The following is a 6,990-nucleotide window of genomic DNA, read 5'->3' on the forward strand; positions in this document are numbered from 1 at the left end:
CAATATATTCGGGTTGCAAAAATAAGGTAGCAAAGTTAAAACATTAGGTCTCTGATACACAAACATTATTTTGTAATTAAGAAACTGTTTCTGTGGGTCTTTTGGAAAATTCTGTAAAATGGCTTCAGGCAAGTTGGAATTCATTTTTTATTTCCTGGGAGATACTGTGAGTGATGTAAGTTTTTCCTTTGATTCCTCAGATTTGCACAAAACCAGAAAACTGCATTAGCAAACTACATAAAAAAACTTCTACAGTACACCAGATATTGAGCAGCAATCTGAAAAGTGTGTGCATGGAGAATTTACAATCATTTTCATTTCCTTTTTCCAGCACACTTCTGATCCAGAGATATACAGACTTTTTTTTAAAATTGTGGTCCCTCAGATTTGCACAAAACAAGAAAACTGCTGAGAATTTACAATTGCCTGACCATGTGCTTTTGCACACTTCCTGGGCAAGAAAAACCTAAGGTGCTGGTGCAGCTACTTGTGCACATTCCTTGACAGCACTTCCTTGATAGAAGCAACAATTTTGAAGGCAGGAACAAACCACCCGTACGAACAAGAAAGATCAAAGGTACTCTTCGTATACAAATTCATACACATACAGATGTGAGCTATTAATTTGAATGGGGGAACAGCAGATTAACAGCTAAATAATGCTCAAATGTGGAGAAAGTATTAGACTCTTAAGATACTTGGAGCACTTCTTCTTCCCTCTTTCCTATGCTTCCTTCTTCATGCACTCTGAAGTGCCATGTAGAGTGAGCACATTTGCATAAATAAAATAGACGGATCTAGTACAACTAATGGCTGCTTCAGTTTCCCAAATTCTTAGTGGTAAGCAAGTTCTTGTACATGCAACTATAGACATGTAAATGCCTGGCTCACAGGCTATGGTAATGATGTGAAGTCAACACAAGTTGCTAGTTATTGTGATGCATTGACCAGCCTAGTAAAAGCTTTACCAAACAGACAACTCCCTGTGTCCTTGCTAGGTTAACAGTTCCAGAGTTCCCCAGGACATCAATCTCAAGTCTTCTTGGATCTTACAGAAGCAGAAGCTGCAGGCATACGCAACTTCGAGACTTGCAGGATCTACAGTTGTTGACTTTTACTAGAACCTGATGCTCTGCTGGAGCTAGATGCAAAATGGTGGTTTAGGGGGTGAAACCAATTAGTTTGTGTGCCCCATATGCCATACACTGGAGAATGAACAGCATGTTTAAGTACATATTTACACCTGGGTTACTATGAACCAGGAATTCAAAGCGGCCCAATTTGGAGACAAAGGAAGTTGTTTTGTTTTTGCCGTTGTTAAATATGCAGGAGTCAAAAACCCTTGCAAATAATCTAGAAATCTGCCTTCTGCTTGCCCCTGGTTTACATAGTATTCTACAGGGCTGTGTGTATCTGTGATCACACTGCAGAAGCAAATAAATTGGTATTACAGTATGCAGAATCATAGCATTCTGAGAGACTGATCTGCTATTGTTTACATAATTAATGCAGGTTGCAGAATCCCAAAGAGGTCAGTCTCAAAACTCACCCCAACACTTCTTTTTGTACAGGCTTAAGCCTCCAGTGAGAGGTCAGTGCTAAACAAGATAAGCAGTGGATTTTCTCTTTTGGCAGCAGGATGCCCAATTTCAGGTTTGAGAGGGCTTCTTTGGGGCCCAGCCTGGTACCAGGCGGGAAGTTTGATAGGGTTTTCCTTGAAGGCAATCAAGCAACAGGCAGGGCCTTTGAAAGGATTTCCCTTGGGCATGGATAATCCAGCAGTGAGTGACAGGTTTGTGAAAGGATTAAGCGTGGGCACATTCAGTCACCAAGAGTTAGGTCTCAAGGGATTCCCTTTGTGAACAGCCAGTGTGGCATCAACAGCAGGCGGAGAAGGCAATCAGAAACGGAAACAGCAGTTCGGAGAGATTTTTTTCTTCCACAGAAACAATCTGGCACCGACAATCGGATGCGGGAAAGAACACAGAGAGAATGTGGCACTACCCGAGGATTATTCTTAGCTGTAGAGGGAGAATTTACTTCTGGTTAAGCACTGAGGGCTGATTTGAGGTTTCTGTCAGGCATAAACTGGCCAGTGTGAAAAGCAGCTTTGGGCAGTTTCCTTCAGGGATGTGTGATTGTGCTTCCCTGCATCCTGACTCACACCTAGTGGTGCCTGAGTTTCTTCATTCCAATGCACTCGCCTGTTTCATGACTTCAGTCGAGCTCTCAGCTGTTACTGTGGTTCCAGATGATAATTAAGCCTCCAAACCTTAACTATGTTCCCATTAGTGGTATAAAATTGAGTTGCTGAAACTACTGCAGACACATATATGCTGCCGACATCAGACAGATTGGGCAGGTGGGATAAGTCAACTAACTGTGCTCTCTTGAACAACACCGTGATTGTTCCTTTGTGTTTCACTAAAATGACTAGGTGGTTGTTCACAAAACCTCATCTGTTGGCTGAGCGCTGATTGCTCAGTTATTTGTTAGTGGCAATGAGACATGTCCCTTGACCTTCAAGGCAGCCATGAATGTTGGCATGCATGCATGAGTGTGGTGGAGTCTCCGTCTTTGGAGGTCTTTAAGCAGAGGCTTGACAACATATGTCAGGAGTGCTCTGATGGTGTTTCCTGCTTGGCAGGGGGTTGGACTCGATGGCCCTTGTGGTCTCTTCCAATTCTATGATTCTATGTAGATAGGGTTTTTCATTTAAAGTTTGAATATGAGCACAGCCTGCTCACTTCTTTTCACTCGGCTCACTGACTTGTGTACCCCCTGTGAAACTTAATATTTCCCTAGAACAATAAGATAGAACGACAAAACATGGTCTGCACATTCAGAACTTCACTTGATTATGCTTTTTCAGGTTCAGAAACTGGCTGGATCCGTCTAGTTTTCAAAAGAGGTACTTGGCATTACTAATGGATTATGGTCCCACAATCACTTGTACAGATTGGAATTGCCGCTGCACTTGAAGGCACTCCATAAGATCATACTCTTAAAACCACTTAATGCAGATTAGTTAACTATTTTAGCTTTATCTTGGCATAGAAAGGATGAGAATATGGACAGAACTCGATGTGACCTCAGTAAATGCCTGCTCCCAAACCTGCATTTGTGGAGATGGCATGAATGCCAGGGCAGAAGGCCTTGACAGGAGAGAATCAGTGGAAGGGATATAGTTACATCATGTGTGAGGTGGTCACCTCAGTGATAGGTACTGGAAAATGCCAGAGAGCAGAGTTGTGTGTGCTATAAAGTTTGTTTTGTGTCTCCTATCCAGCTAGCCTTCATCTTTGACAGCTGCTTGTGTTGCAGTAAATCTGTGCTTGTCTCATAACATCTCCTAGTCTCCTAGTATCAAGGAGAAGAATGTTCTTTGTAGTGTTGTGGGAAATGAAAATGATGGGTTGGTCCTAAGCCCACCCAGCTACCCAGCACTGCAGGGTAGGACAGGCATCAGTATACCCGTGGCCCTTGCTTGGGTGCTAGGGAGCCAGCAGCTGCCCAGGCAGGACCGGCCTACGATGAGACAAGGCGAGGTGACTGACCGCCTCAGGCGGCAGGATCCACAGGGGCAGCAGAAGCAGTCTTCAAGGAATGCATCGCCTGCTTCTGTCGCTAGTGGCACGACAGCAGCAAAAGCTGTGGCATGCTCAGAGGCTGGATTTGTAGCTGGAGAGGCTGCAGAGGCTGGATTTGGGGGGCAGCCCCCCAAGTCACCTCTATCATAGCTCCTTGGCGGATAGGAGGTGCAGCTGGTCTTCTCCCACCCTTAGGTAGGGGCTGCCCTCTGGGGATTCCTAGGCTCTGCACCCATCAGGCGTGATTCAAAGCGGACCCCTTCCCCTCCAACACAACAGCTTTTGATTTAAATCTCAACCATTGGGCAAGGTTGATTTGATGCGCCCACCCACCCCCGTTCCCAATGTAGACCTGTTTTCCTTCCTTGTTCCTGAAGTAAATCTTCACTCGCCCCTTCTTCCCTGATTGGGGGGGGGGGACCATTTTGTGGTTTGCCTCAGGTGCCAAAATGTATTGGGCCTGCCCTTTCCCGGGGGAACTATTTGCTTACTATGCCTGGGCCTACAAAGTCAAATGGGTTGCCACGGGCAACACCAGCCAAGGCTAGCCAAAGCCATTGGGCAGATCATTCCGATACTTTCCCGCCTCCCTGTGATTAAAGAGCAACAACGTCATAATATATGAAGTAACCTTTAACGGCACCTGAAAACAGCAAGCTGAGGCAGCCGCTATCACTCCAGCTGAGACTTAAACCCAACCCGGAGTTCTAGATGTTTGTTGGACTACAGTTCCCATCATCCCTGACCGTGGACCATGCTGGCTATGGCTAGTGGGAGTTGTATAATGGAGGGGGAATCAGGTTGGGAGTTGTTTCTGTAGCTAATGGTGAGGCTGAGCCTGATCTCACCAGCAGGAGAGCTTCTCTCTGCCATGTTCTTATCCAATATAATTGAGGGTGTCAGATATAAATACAGAGAGCTTCAACCAAAGCAGCCACTGGGTGTCACTGAGTCTCTACAGAGAAGCTGCTGATCCAACATTTCTCTGGATGAGCAGGGGGTGTGTTTTTTGTGCAGACAGCAGATGTTACAGGCCACAGGATTCGCTCCCAGCTTCCCGGTTGCGCTGCATCTGTTGAGTACCCCTTACAGAATAATCTGCAGCATTTCCATGGCTTCTTGCCTTCCCTGTGGGCCTTTAGTCCACTGACTTGATGCCGTGGGCGTGCTTCTGCCAGATGGGGCAAAAAAAAAAAGGGACTGTGGGGTAGATTTTAAAAGCTCTAAACAAAAAGTACTAAGTAGACTGTTTATTTAGTAAAACCATACCCTAGTGGTAACATCGCATGTATTCTGTTTCAGGAATGTCAGGAGTGTCTTTATGAATGTCTGTTTCTGCTTCACTTGCTAGAGGGAAAATATGGCTTAGAGCATGGGGTGAGGAACCTTTTCCAGAGCAAAGGCTGCATTCTCATCTGGGCAACCGGAAGGGGCCACCTGCCAGTAGTCTGCAGGGTCAGGAGCAAGAACCACACATTTTTTCTTTGTTCATTAGGCTAGTTTCTGCACACATGTACCCCTCTCTGTGAATCAAGAAGCATTTTCGGACCTTGACATGTTCCAGCCAGGCAAAAACTCCAGGAAGGTATTAAGCAGAACTTGTGAGGTGGGTTGTTTTTATTTGCTTTATTTATTTGGATGCAGGTGGCACTGTGGGTTAAGCCACAGAGCCTAGGACTTGCCGATCGGAAGGTCGGCGGTTCGAATCCCCGCGACGAGGTGAGCTCCCGTTGCTCGGTCCCTGCTTCTGCCAACCTAGCAGTTCGAAAGCACGTCAAAGTGCAAGTAGATAAATAGGAACCGCTCCAGCGGGAAGGTAAACGGCGTTTCCATACGCTCTTGTTTGCCAGAAGAGGCTTAGTCATGCTAGCCGCATGACCCGGAAGCTGTACACCGGCTCCCTCAGCCAGTAAAGCAAGATGAGCGCCACAACCCCAGAGTCAGCCACGACTGGACCTAACGGTCAGGGGTCCCTTTACCTTTACCCTGCTGTTCAATTAAAACATGACAGTCCTTGCCCATAGGCTTACAATCTAAAAAAAACAAAACACATGAGGGAAAAGGACAAGGAGGGAAGAGGTGGAATGCAAACTCAAGCACCAATTATCAGTTCGTATAATGATCAGCTGGGGTAGAATCCAGGATGTGTCCTGGAAAGGGGCAGTGAAGGATGTCAACAGGACTCTAAATACGAAATGATGCAGCTATGCGAGGAAATGATGGTGATCACATGCTTGGAACCGGAGCGGGAGACCTGTTTTTAAGAAACTGCATTAAATTAAATTAATCTGGTTTGCTTTGTAATCATTTGGAAAATGAATAGAAATAATTTGGAAAGGGGCAGTGTTGTGAGGAGGGTCCCAATCGTCAGACAGGGAGCCTTGGAGAATTCCATTTGTCTTTCTGGCTTGAGGTTTCCCACCTCTGAATTACAGGATGATGAAGATCTGCAACAAGTTCAACCAGTTCTTTCTTTTTTTGCAGGTATTGCTGAAACCTTGGAGCTTCTCTCCACGGGTGCTTTCGGTTGTATTGAGGGAGGTGTGAAATCCACATACAAAAGCCACATGCTTTTTATTCCTATGTTTGAGATGTCTAGTTGCCCAAGGAACAAAGGAGAGCAGGACTCCTGCTCCATACCTGTAATAGCTGCAGAGGAGAGAGAATCTTGGCAAATGCAGGTTTGCTTGTTCTCTCTTCCACAAGGAGCAGCTAAAATTGGCTGCCAAGAGTAAAAATGTTGGCCACCTGCTCACCCTAGAACAGTGTTTCCCAAACTTTTCTTTTTCTTTTTGCAATGCCCCACCTAAGCATCTCTAAAATCCTGATGCCCCCCCCTTGACATATAATTCTTATTACATTATTCAAAAAGTGAACTCCTATTCACATGGAGGAAGCCTAAAAGGCCATTCACAATTAATAATTCATTGCGTCGCGAGTTCCCGCCCCCCACCAAGATAAATAAACACACGAGACACCATAATTAAGGTTAATTGGGCGAATTAGGCCACAACTTTATTGAATTCAGGAATGAGAGGCATTGGCTTAGGCATTGGTCCTATCGACTATCCGGCTCCAGCCCATTTGCTGGAGACACGGGGAAGGGTTAACACTAATCGGGGGAGTCTCCCGCTGAGGCACGTCGGCTAAGAGCTCCCCCGGGTCACCGCTCTGGGGCGTGCCTTTGGCCCTCACCTCCATAGGCTTCGGACAGGGCCACGCCCCCCCCCCCCGGAGTCCTTTAACGGACCACCCTTCGTTCATTGGGGGAGGTGATGGCGTTCCTCCCCCCCCCACACATCCTCTTAACCCCATCTTACCAATGCCTACCGCCAATGTCGAAGAGTTGTGACGAGTTGCTACGAGGTAGGCGAAAAACCAAAAGGCTGTAAATGACCAA

Source organism: Podarcis muralis, chromosome 3, assembly GCF_964188315.1.
Source record: "Podarcis muralis chromosome 3, rPodMur119.hap1.1, whole genome shotgun sequence".
NCBI lineage: Eukaryota > Metazoa > Chordata > Lepidosauria > Squamata > Lacertidae > Podarcis > Podarcis muralis.